A 13,531-nucleotide genomic window follows, 5' to 3' on the forward strand; every position below is an offset into this window, starting at 1 on the left:
GGAAACTTACCGCCCTTTGGCTTGAATAACAAAGAAAATATATTGGCTTGAAAATCAAGAAAATTGACTTTTACCACGTTATTCTCCACAAACAGGATATTTTTTTCTTTCCGCTTTTTTTCCTGCTCAGCTAGCTGGGCACTGGAAAATCATAGAGAGCTGTATAATAGCTCATTTTAAAGGAAATTGCAACATCTAGTCACTTTTGTATTTAAAAATAAAATACTTTTTAAAGTAGAATAAATTTTGTAAAAAAAAATTTATTTTTGATGTATTTTCATACTGCAGTCTTTTCAAAGATATTTGAATTTTGATCCGGGTTGCAGCGGTAGCTAGCAACCTAGTAAGAGACGATCACGTCCAATGTTAAGAAATATAAAAACCCATAGTTCTTAATCCGGGTTGCAGCGGTAGCTAGCAACCTAGTAAGAGACGATCACCTCCAATGTTAAGAAATATAAAACCCCCCCACTCCTAAAAAAAGAGTCAGATCAAAACAAAAAGTACACCATTAGAACCGCCTTGTCCGAATCCTCTATAAAGGAAACTTACCGCCCTTTGGCTTGAATAACAAAGAAAATATATTGGCTTGAAAATCAAGAAAATAGACTTTTACCACGTTATTCTCCACAAACGGGATATTTTTTTCTTTCCGCTTTTTTTTTCTGCTCAGCTAGCTGGGCACTTGAAAATCATAGAGAGTTGTATAATAGCTCATTTTAAAGGTAATTGCAACATCTAGTCACTTTTGTAATTAAAAATAAAATACTTTTTAAAGTAGAATCAATTTTGTCAAAAAAATTGCCTTTTTGATGTATTTTCATACTGCAGTCTTTTCAAAGATATTTGAATTTTGAAGCAATAAAACAGTTCATGGTAATGAACTCTATAGTAATAATAGCTACTTGTCTCAATAGTAACCGAAACTCCTGGAACCAAAATTTTCTTTTTTGGCTTAATCGCTAAAATTATTATGTAAACTGCAAAAATATTTATGATGCCTAATCAATAATAGTAATTTTTTAATTTAAACAACAAAAATACATGAAAATTCTAAAATTAGTTTTGCTTTTTGTCTCCTGGAAGAAAAATTTTACAATAAAGAACGACACCTAGCCCATGTTAACTGAAACATAAATAGGGATTATGTAATTCCCATCAGTATCATGGCTGTTCACATTAAAAGACGATCATTGGAATAACATACCACTGCATACATTGGACTTAGTTAGCTACTTGATTGCTTGAGGCTCGTCTCTTACTATTTCAAAGAAGAAAAAGCCATAGGTTTTTTCCTGTTTGTAATAATATAGCATGAAATTACATTAAAGGACGATCATTTGAAGATCCGGGTTGCAGCGGTAGCTAGCAACCTAGTAAGAGACGATCACCTCCAATGTTAAGAAATATAAAACCCCCTAACTCCTAAAAAAAGAGTCAGGTCAAAACAAAAAGTACACCATTAGAACTGCCTTGTCTAAAACCTCTAAAAAGAAAACTTACCGCCCTTTGGCTTGAATAACAAAGAAAATATATTGGCTTGAAAATCAAGAAAATTGACTTTTACCACGTTATTCTCCACAAACGGGATATTTTTTTCTTTCCGCTTTTTTTCATGCTCAGCTAGCTGGGCACTGGAAAATCGTAGAGAGTTGTATAATAGCTCATGTTAAAGGCAATTGCAACATCTAGTCACTTTTGTAATTAAAAATAAAATACTTTTTAAAGTAGAATCAATTTTGTCAAAAAAATTGCATTTTTGATGTATTTTCATACTGCAGTCTTTTCAAAGATATCCGGGTTGCAGCGGTAGCTAGCAACCTAGTAAGAGACGATCACGTCCAATGTTAAGAAATATAAAAACCCATAGTTCCTAACAAATCCGGGTTGCAGCGGTAGCTAGCAACCTAGTAAGAGACGATCACCTCCAATGTTATATAATAAAGAACGACCTCTTACCTATACTAAATTTTATACACCACTTAATTATAGTATAGGTTAGTATATCCGGGTTGCAGCGGTAGCTAGCAACCTAGTAAGAGACGATCACCTCCAATGTTAAGAAATATAAAACCCCCCAACTCCTAAAAAAAGAGTCAGATCAAAACAAAAAGTACACCATTAGAACCGCCTTGTCCGAATCCTCTATAAAGGAAACTTACCGCCCTTTGGCTTGAATAACAGAGAAAATATATTGGCTTGAAAATCAAGAAAATAGACTTTTACCACGTTATTCTTCACAAACGGGATATTTTTTTCTTTCCGCTTTTTTTTCCTGCTCAGCTAGCTGGGCACTGGAAAATCATAGAGAGTTTTATAATAGCTCATTTTAAAGGCAATTGCAACATCTAGTCACTTTTGTAATTAAAAATAAAATACTTTTTAAAGTAGAATCAATTTTGTCAAAAAAATTGCATTTTTGATGTATTTTCATACTGCAGTCTTTTCAAATCCGGGTTGCAGCGGTAGCTAGCAACCTAGTAAGAGACGATCACCTCCAATGTTAAGAAATATAAAGCCCCCCAACTCCTGAAAAAAGAGTCAGATCAAAACGAAAAGTACACCATTAGAACCGCCTTGTCTGAATCCTCTATAAAGGAAACTTACCGCCCTTTGGCTTGAATAACAAATAAAATATATTGGCTTGAAAATCAAGAAAATTGACTTTTACCACGTTATTCTCCACAAACGAGATATTTTTTTCTTTCCGCTTTTTTTTTCTGCTCAGCTAGCTGGGCACTGGAAAATCATAGAGAGCTGTATAATAGCTCATTTTAAAGGAAATTGCAACATCTAGTCACTTTTGTATTTAAAAATAAAATACTTTTTAAAGTAGAATCAATTTTGTCAAAAAAATTGCATTTTTGATGTATTTTCATACTGCAGTCTTTTCAAAGATATTTGAATTTTGAAGCAATAAAACAGTCCATGTAATGAACTCTATAGTAATAATAGCTACTTGTCTCAATAGTAACCGAAACTCCTGGAACCAAAATTTTCTTTTTTGGCTTAATCGCTAAAATTATTATGTAAACTGCAAAAATATTTATGATACCTAATCAGTAATAGTAATTTTTTAATTTAAACAACAAAAATACATGAAAATTCTAAAATTAGTTTTGCTTTTTGTCTCCTGGAAGAAATTTTTTTTTCATCTCAGTTCAAATTTATTATTGTATCCTGGAACCAAGCTTTTTTTGGTTTGTAACCCGTAAAGTACATATCTCCATATTATTGTCTCATAATTGCAATTATTTTAGTTTTCAGTCCAGAATCATTCATAATAAGGAACGACCTCTTGCCTATACTAAATTTTATAGCCCACTTAACTATAGTATAGGTTAGTAATGTTTTCATAAAGGACAGATATAGTTGATTATGGTAATTACAATAAGGAATGAAGTGTAACCCATATTAATTGAATTTTTAAATCAAACATTTCTTGGTCATAATAAAGAGCTATCAATGGCTCATTTTAATGGAAATTGCTGTATCCGGGTTGCAGCGGTAGCTAGCAACCTAGTAAGAGACGATCACGTCCAATGTTAAGAAATATAAAAACCCATAGCTCCTAAAGCAGGAGTCAGATCAAAACAAAAAGTACACCATTAGAACCGCCTTGTCCGAAACCCCTGTATAGGAAACTTTCTGTCCCTTGGCTTGAACAGCAAGGGAAATATATTGGCTTGAAAATCGAGAAACTTGACTTTAACCACGTTATTCTCCCCAAACGAGATATTTTTTTCTTTTTTTTTTCTTTTTTGTATCCAGAGATAGCTTGGCACTGGAACATCGTAGAGGGTTGTTCAATAGCTCATTTTAAAGGAAATTAATTGGGTTAAAAATCTATAGTAACTAAAATAAATTATTTCTAAAAGAGAATAAATTTTACCAATAAAAACTGTATTTTTAATGCAGTGACGTCATAATTACTATATAAGAAACGTCAAAACTGTAAATGGTCTCATTCATGAATACATAATGGTTAGATCAAAGCAAGCTACACACAAGTTAAAAAATCAGTACTAAAAAATCAAGAAAAGTGGCAGCTACTACAACATTCTGCCTAAACGGGGTATTTTTTTTCTCTTTTCTTTGTTTCCAGTATACTAAACGGGATTTTTCCACCAAAAACTGCATTTTGATGTCTTTTCACACTGCAGTCTTTCAAACATAATCGTATACCAGCGGTAAGAATTGAACCCACGCCTCTGAAGAGACTGGTGGCTAACACCAGTGCCTTGGACCACTCAGCCAGGCTGCCTCTCATAAATAAATATATATGTGAATTTGGGTTGCAGCAGTAGCTAGCAACCTAGTAATAGACGATCAGTCCAATGCTAAGAAATATAAAAACCCAAAACTCCTAAAAATAGAGTCAGATCAAAACAAAAGTACATCATTAGAAATACCTTGTCTGAAACCCTACTAGATAAATAATGAACGTCATCATAGTTTTATATTAGAGCTATGACGTGAATAGAGTGACGTCATAATTAGTATATAAGGAAAGAAAAAACTGAAAATTCTCTCATTCTTGATTAGAATAATGGTTAGATCAAAGCAGGCTATACGCAAGTTGAAGAAAGAGTACTACACAAACAACAGAGATAGTAACTTGAAAAGAAAAAAGCAAAGGTATTCAACCGACCAGGTGTATCGAGAAGTAATAATTGAGAGAGCAAAACAAAGGTATTCAACCGACCAGGCGTATCGAGAAGTAATCAAACAAAACAGCAAGATGTGTTATCACAATGATGAAGATTATAGACATGCAAAAATACAGACAACCAAACAAAAGATCAAGGAACGGTATGGTAATGATGAACATTACAGAGAAGCAAGAATTGAGCAGGCTAAACAAAAGATCAAGGAGCGTTATCACAATGATAAACTTTATAGAGAAGCAACAATTGAGCAGGCTAGACAAAAGAGCAGGGAACGGTATGATAATGATGAAGATTACCGAAACAAACATAAGAAAAAAGTTGCTACCAGAATAATGGGTAGATACTGGGGTGACAAAAGCTATAATGAAAAAATTAAATTCTCTGCGGGGTTGTACCGAAGAATGCATAAGGACAAAGGGAAAAATTACATTCAGAAATATAAGAAGATGGCAAAAATGCAGGCTGATCTTCGTAAATTGAGAAACATTTTACGCATGTTTTACCAGGATCACGAAAAGTATTCAAAATTACAGATTAAAATTCTCTTTGAAAGAGCGGATGCTGTTGAAAAGTCGGCTAGAAATTCCTTGGCAAAGCTTCATAGTTATATCCAAAAGAAATGTTGTCAGTTTAATGAAAAGCTTATAAGGTACGGATTGGCAACTGTGGAACAGTTTACAGGTGCAATGGAAAATATTCGACAGCACTGTGAATATAGGGAGGCGTACTTCTTTGAAAATTCGTATATTAATTTTGGAAGGAGCAATTGCGGTTTATGTAGCAGTAATAAAAATATATATACAAGCATACCTATCAACAGCGAAGGAAAAGCAATGTTTTTCAATTATGGCGAAATACAATAAAGAACGACACCTTGCCCATGTTAACTAAAACATAAATAGGGATTATGTAATTTCCAATAGTATCATGGCTGTAGAGATGGCTGAAACCTAGTTACAATAAAAAACGATCATTGGAATGACAAAAATTGCATACCTTTGGAATTAGCAAGCTACTTGATTATTTGAGACTCGTCTCTTACTATTTAAAAGAAGAAAAAGCCGTAGGCTTTTTCCTGTGTGTAATCAGTTTATTATCATAGGCAGCGCGCTAGCACTGCCTGAGTAAAGAACGATGTGGGCACAATGTGTTTTTTTCCGGGTTGCAGCGATAGCTAGCAACCTAGTAAGAGACGATCACGTCCAATGTTAAGAAATATAAAAACCCATAGTTCCTAACAAAGGAGTCAGATCAAAACAAAAAGTACACCATTAGAACCGCCTTGTCCGAAACCCCTGTATAGGAAACTTTCTGTCCCTTGGCTTGAACAGCAAGGGAAATATATTGGCTTGAAAATCAAGAAAATTGACTTTAACCACGTTATTCTCCCCAAACGGGATATTTTTTTCTCTTTTCTTTTTTTTCTTTTCCACAGATAGCTTGGCACTGGAACATCGTAGAGGGTTGTTCAATCTGGGTTGCAGCGGTAGCTAGCAACCTAGTAAGAGACGATCACCTCCAATGTTAAGAAATATAAAACCCCCCAACTCCTAAAAAAAAGAGTCAGATCAAAACTAAAAGTACACCATTAGAACCGCCTTGTCCGAAACCTCTATAAAGGAAACTTACCGCCCTTTGGCTTGAATAACAAAAAAAATATATGGGCTTGAAAATCAAGAAAATTTACTTTTACCACGTTATTCTCCACAAACGGGATATTTTTTTCTTTCCGCTTTTTTTTTCCTGCTCAGCTAGCTGGGCACTGGAAAATCATAGAGAGCTGTATAATAGCTCATTTTAAAGGAAATTGCAACATCTAGTCACTTTTGTAATTAAAAATGAAATACTTTTAAAAGTAGAATCAATTTTGTCAAAAAAATTGCATTTTTGATGTATTTTCTTACTGCAGTCTTTTCAAAGATATTTGAATTTTGAAGCAATCAAACAGTTCATGGTAATGAACTCTTTAGTAATAGTCTCAATAGTAACCGAAACTCCTGGAACCAAAATTTTCTTTTTTGGCTTAATTGCTAAAATTATTATGTAAACTGCAAATTACAGTAAAGAACGATCTCTCGCCCATAGTAACTGATATATGGTTGTTCCACGGGTAGCTGCAAGTTATCCAGATTGCAGTGGTATCCGGGTTGCAGTGGCAGCTGTGATCCGGAGTCTCTTTGCTTAAGCAACAAAGAAAATATGTTGGCTTGATATTAAACAAAAACTTAACAAAAAATAAAACTAATTTTAAATTTCAGTATAAAGCTCAGACAAGGTTTAGCTAATCCGGGTTGCAGCAGTAGCTATAGAATCTTGAGGAATCTTGGAATATTTTTTTTTGGCCAGAATTATAATAAAGATCGAACTCTTCCCTATACTAACTTGCATACGCAACTTCACTATAGTTAATATAGTTAAGATTACAGTATTTATATTATACATCATTATAAATTATAAAAGGTTCAAATATTCGAAGATTATAGAGTTAAAAATTTTCCCACACCGGGAATCGAACCCGAGCCTGTTTTATAGTAAAGAACGAACTCTTGCCCATAGTTACCTATGTCTTGTCAAATTAGCTAATTAATTTCACCTGATTTTGTTTTAAAAATAATTCCCACACCGGGATTCGAACCCAAGCCAATTGGTTGAAAGCCAACTATCCTAAACCACTAGACCATATGAGATATGTGTAAAAAGCTAATTAATTGTTTTATGATATCCGGGTTGCTGCGGTAGCTAGCAACCTAGTAAGAGACGATCACCTCCAATGTTAAGAAATATAAAACCCCCCAACTCCTAAAAAAAGAGTCAGATCAAAACAAAAAGTACACCATTAGAACCGCCTTGTCCGAATCCTCTATAAAGGAAACTTACCGCCCTTTGGCTTGAATAACAAAGAAAATATATTGGCTTGAAAATCAAGAAAATTGACTTTTACCACGTTATTCTCCACAAACGGGATATTTTTTCTTTCTTTTCCACAGATAGCTTAGCACTGGAACATCGTAGAGAGTTGTTCAATGGCTCATTTTAAATGAAATCTCTAGATCTAGCGCTATTTGTACTTAATTTTTTTTTTTAATTAATTTTTTTACGAAAAACTTAATTTTTTATATACAATATTAAACAATGACGTCATAGTCTTTGGATGTAGTTAGTACATAAAGTCTGGATCATCGAATTAAAGCTGAAACTAAGTAAAGAACAATTATGCCTCCTTATATTCACAGTGATCTATAAAATTTCCCATTACATCTATAAACTGTTCCACAGTTGCCGGTTCATACCTTGGAAGCTTTTCACTAAACATGCAACATTTCTTTTGGATATTACTATGAAGTTTTGCGAAAGCATCTCTAGCTGACTTTTCAACAAAATCCATTCTTTCAGAGATAATTTTAATCTTTAATTTTATAATAAAGATCGAACTCTTCCCTATACTAACTTGCATACGCAACTTCACTATAGTTAAGATTACAGTATTTATATTATGCATCATTATAAAATATAAAAGGTTCAAATGTTCGAAGATTATAGAGTTAAAAATTTTCCCACCCCGGGAATCGAACCCGAGCCTGTTAAGTGAAAGTTAGCTATCCTAGCCACTAGACCATATTGAACCACAAAGAAGTATGATTTAAGAGCCATATGTGTATTATTATTTCACCATACCAATTATAATAAGGCCAAAACAAAATCGTCGACTTGCATCCTTACTTTTGACACATTAGTTAAATCTTCATCAGGCTTAAAAAATGTTTTGCTAGTTTTACATGAAAGAACGAACCTTAGTCCATATACAATAAAGAACGACACCTTGCCCATGTTAACTAAAACATAAATAGGGATTATGTAATTTCCAATAGTATCATGGCTGTAGAGATGGCTGAAACCTAGTTCCGGGTTGCAGCGGTAGCTAGCAACCTAGTAAGAGACGATCACGTCCAATGTTAAGAAATATAAAACCCATAGTTCTTAAAAAAAGAGTCAGATCAAAACAAAAAGTACACCATTAGAACCGCCTTGTCCGAAACCCCTGCATAGTAAAATTTCTGTCCCTTGGCTTGAACAGCAAGGGAAATATATTGGCTTGAAAATCAAGAAAAGTGGCAGCTACTACAACATTCTGCCTAAACGGGATATTTTTTCTTTTTTTTTTTCTTTTTTTTTTCTTTTTCTTTTCCACAGATAGCTTGGCACTGGAACATCGTAAAGGGTTGTTCAATAGCGCATTTTCAAGGAAATTAATTGGGTTAAAAATCTATAGTAACTAAAATAAATTATTTCTAAAAGAGAATAAATTTTTCCACCAAAAACTGCATTTTTGATGTCTTTTCACATTATAATAAAGATCGAACTCTTCTCTATACTAACTCGCATACGCAACTTCACTATAGTTAAGATTACAGTATTTATATTATACATCATTGTAAGTTATAAAAGGTTCAAATGTTCGAAGATTATAGAGTTAAAAATTTTCCCACACCGGGAATCAAACCCGAGCCTGTTAAGTGAAAGTTAACTACCCTTGCCACAAGACCATATGGAACAAAAAAGAAGTATGATTTAAGAGCCATATACATATTATTATTTCACCATACCCATTATAATAAGGCCAAAACAAAATAGTCGACATGCATCCGGGTTGCAGCGGTAGCTACTAACCTAGTAAGAGACGATCACGTCCAATGTTAAGAAATATAGAAACCCATAGTTCCTAAAACAGGAGTCAGATCAAATTCAAAAGTACACCATTAGAACCGCCTTGTCCCCCTGTATAGTAAACTTTCTGTCCCTTTGCTTGAACAGCAAGGGAAATATATTGGCTTGAAAATCAAGAAAAGTGGCAGCTATTACAACATTCTGCCTAAACGGGATATTTTTTTTCGTTTTTTCTTTTTTTCTTCTTTTCTTTGTTTCCAGAGATAGCTTAGCACTGGAACATCGTAGAAAGTTGTTCAATGGCTCATTTTAAAGGAAATTAATTGGGTTAAAAATCTATAGTAACTAAAATAAATTATTTCTAAAAGAAAAAAAAATTTTTCACCAAAAACTGCATTTTTGATGTCTTTTCACACTGCAGTCTTTCAAACATAATCGTATACCAGCGTTAAGATTTGAACCCACGCCTCCGAATAGACTGTTGGCTAACACCAGTGCCTTGGACCACTCGGCCAGGCTGCCTCTCATAAATAATATATATGTGAATCTGGGTTGCAGCAGTAGCTAGCAACCTAGCAAGTTTACAGTAAAGAACGATCGCTCATGCATAGTAACTGATATATGGTTGTTCAAGGGGTAGTTACTTGTGGTTTGTCTCTTACTATTTCAAAAAAAAAATCCGGGTTGCAGCGGTAGCTAGCAATCCGGGTTGCAGCGGTAGCTAGCAACCTAGTAAGAGACGATCACGTCCAATGTTAAGAAATATAAAAACCCATAGTTCCTAACAAAGGAGTCAGATAAAAACAAAAAGTACACCATTAGAACCGCCTTGTCCAAAACCCCTGTAAAGGAAACCTTCTGTCCCTTGGCTTGAACAGCAAGGGAAATATATTGGCTTGAAAATCATGAAAAGTGGCGGCTACTACAACATTCTGCCTAAACGGGATATTTTTTTCTTTTTTTCTTTTCCACAGATAGCTTGGCACTGGAACATCGTAGAGGGTTGTTCAATAGCTCATTTTAAAGTAAATTAATTGGGTTAAAAACCTTTTGTAACGAAAATAAATTATTTCTAAAAGAGAAAAAAAAATTCCACCAAAAACTGCATTTTTGATGTCTTTTCACACTGCAGTCTTTCAAACATAATCATATACCAGCGGTAAGATTTGAACCCACGCCTCCGAAGAGACTGGTGGCTAACACCAGTGCCTTGGACCACTCGGCCAGGCTGCCCCTCATAAATAACTATATATGTGAATCTGGGTTGCAGCAGTAGCTAGCAACCTAGTAAGAGACGATCAGTCCAATGATAAGAAATATAACAAAACTCCTAAAAATAGATTCAAATCAAAACAAAAGTACATCATTAGAATTACCTTGTCTGAAACCCTACTAGATAAATAATGAATGTCGTCATAGTTTTACATTAGAGCTATGACGTGAATAGAAAAACACGAAATTATATTGTTGTTTCTGAAGACGTCATGAAATAATATCATTGCGCTATGACGTCATCATGAAATAAAATCATTACGCCATGACGTCATAATTACTATATAAGAAGCGTCAGAACTGTAAATGTTCTCATTCATAATTACATAATGGTTTCAATCAAGCTAGCTGCACGCAAGTTAAAAAAACAGTACTACACAAACAACAGAGATAGTATCTTGAAAAGAGAAAAGCAAAGGTATTCAACCGACCAGGCGTATCGAGAAGTAAAAATTGAGCAGGCTAGACAAAAGATCAAGGAGCGTTATCACAATGATAAAGATTACAGAGAAGCAAGAATTGAGAAGGCTAGACAAAAGAGCAAGGAACGGTATGATAATGATGAAGATTACCGAAACAAACATAAGAAAAAAGTTGCTACCAGAATAATGGGTAGATACTGGGGTGACACAAGCTATAATGAAAAAATCAAATTCTCTGCGAGGTTGTACCAAAGAACGCATAAAGACAAAGGGAAAAATTACATTCAGAAGTACAAGAAGATGGCAAAAATGCAGGCTGATCTTCGTAAATTGAGAAACATTTTACGCATGTTTTATCAAGATCACGAAAAGTATTCAAAATTACAGATTAAAATTCTCTTTTAAAGAGCGGATGCTGTTGAAAAGTCGGCTAGAAATGCTTTGGCAAAGCTTCATAGTAATATCCAAAAGAAATGTTGTCAGTTTAATGAAAAGCTTCCAAGGTATGGATTGGCAACTGCGGAACAGTTTATAGATGCAATGGAAAATGTTCGACAACACAGTGAATATACGGAGGCGTACTTCTTTGAAAATTCGTATATTAATTTTGGAAGGAGCAGTTGCAGTTTATGTAGCAGCAATAAAAATATATATACAAGCATACCTATCAACAGCGAAGGAAAAGCAATGTTTTTCAATTATGGCGAAAACGAGCCTGTTAGGGTTATTATTAGTATATGTGTTTGTAAGACTAATGATTTAGAACAAATTCCTGGAACACCGAATCAAGAAAAAAGCATTTCTAACTGTGTTTTAAACAGTTCTTTTAGTTCTACTGAATATTTGGCAAAAAATTCTCTGTTTAGTAGAATTATAATAAAGATCCAACTCCTGCCTATACTAACTGGTATGGGTCGCTTAACTATAGTGTAGGCTTGTAAAGTTGTATTTAAAGTCAACAAATTAAAAATTCCCTACAACGGGGAATCGAACCCCGATAGCCCTCATGACAAGCGGTTATGTTTACCATTGTACTATTGGATACTCATGATGAATATGTTACATATAAGACATGATGAAAAATGGTTAACTTACTAAGAAAATTAATTACATAAAGGCTCGATCATCGAATTTAAGCTGAAACTAAGTAAAGGACAATTATGCCTCCATATATTCACAGTGATGTATAAGATTTCCCATTACATCTGTAAACTGTTCCACAGTTGCCGGTCCTATAATAAAGAACGACTTCTTGCCTATACTAAATTTTATACGCCACTTAATTATAGTATAGATTAGTAATTCAACAGATAGCATGGCACTGGAACATCGTAGAGAGTTGTTCAATGACTCATTTTAAAGGAAATTAATGGGGTGAAAAACATTTTGTAATTAAAATAAATTATTTTTATTACATTCAGAAATTTTAATTATGTTTCTTAAGAAATCATCATAAGTAAAAATTTCCAATACAGAAATTGAACTCAAGAATACTGGGTGAAAGCTATCCCAACCTCTAGACAATATAAAATATATTATCCGGGTTGCAGCGGTAGCTAGCAACCTAGTAAGAGACGATCACGTCCAATGTTAAGAAATATAAAAACCCATAGTTCCTAAAAAAGGAGTCAGATCAAAACAAAAAGTACAACATTAGAACCGCCTTGTCCGAAACCCCTGTATAGTAAACTTTCTGTCCCTTGGCTTGAACAGCAAGGGAAATATATTGGCTTGAAAATCAAGAACAGTGGCAGCTACTACAACATTCTGCCTAAACGGGATATTTTTTTTTTCTTTTTTTCTTTTTTTCTTCTTTTCCAGAGATAGCTTGGCACTGGAACATCGTAGAGAGTTGTTCAATGGCTCATTTTAAAGGAAATTAATTGGGTTAAAAATCTATAGTTCCTAAAATAAATTATTTCTAATCCGGGTTGCAGCGGTAGCTAGCAACCTAGTAAGAGACGATCACCTCCAATGTTAAGAAATATAAAACCCCCCAACTCCTAAAAAAGAGTCAGATCAAAACAAAAAGTACACCATTAGAACCGCCTTGTCCGAATCCTCTATAAAGGAAACTTACCGCCCTTTGGCTTGAATAACAAAGAAAATATATTGGCTTGAAAATCAAGAAAATTTACTTTTACCTAGTTATCCTCCACAAACGAGATATTTTTTTCTTTCCTCTTTTTTTCCTGCTCAGCTAGCTGGGCACTGGAAAATCATAGAGAGCTGTAAAATAGCTCATTTTAAAGGCAATTGCAACATCTAGTGCCTTTTGTAATTAAAAATAAAATACTTTTTAAAGTGGAATCAATTTTTTCAAAAAAATTGCATTTTTGATGTATTTTCATACTGCAGTCTTTTCAAAGATATTTGAATTTTGAAGCAATCAAACAGTTCATGGTAATGAACTCTATAGTAATAATTTACATGAAGTTATTATATTTAAGGTCAATATATTAAAATTTTCCACTAAAAGACGGTCATTGGAATAAAACCCAA

The sequence above is a fragment of the Artemia sp. Qi Xiang Cuo genome, chromosome 8 (assembly GCF_049724085.1).
Source record: "Artemia sp. Qi Xiang Cuo chromosome 8, ASM4972408v1, whole genome shotgun sequence".
NCBI lineage: Eukaryota > Metazoa > Arthropoda > Branchiopoda > Anostraca > Artemiidae > Artemia > Artemia sp. Qi Xiang Cuo.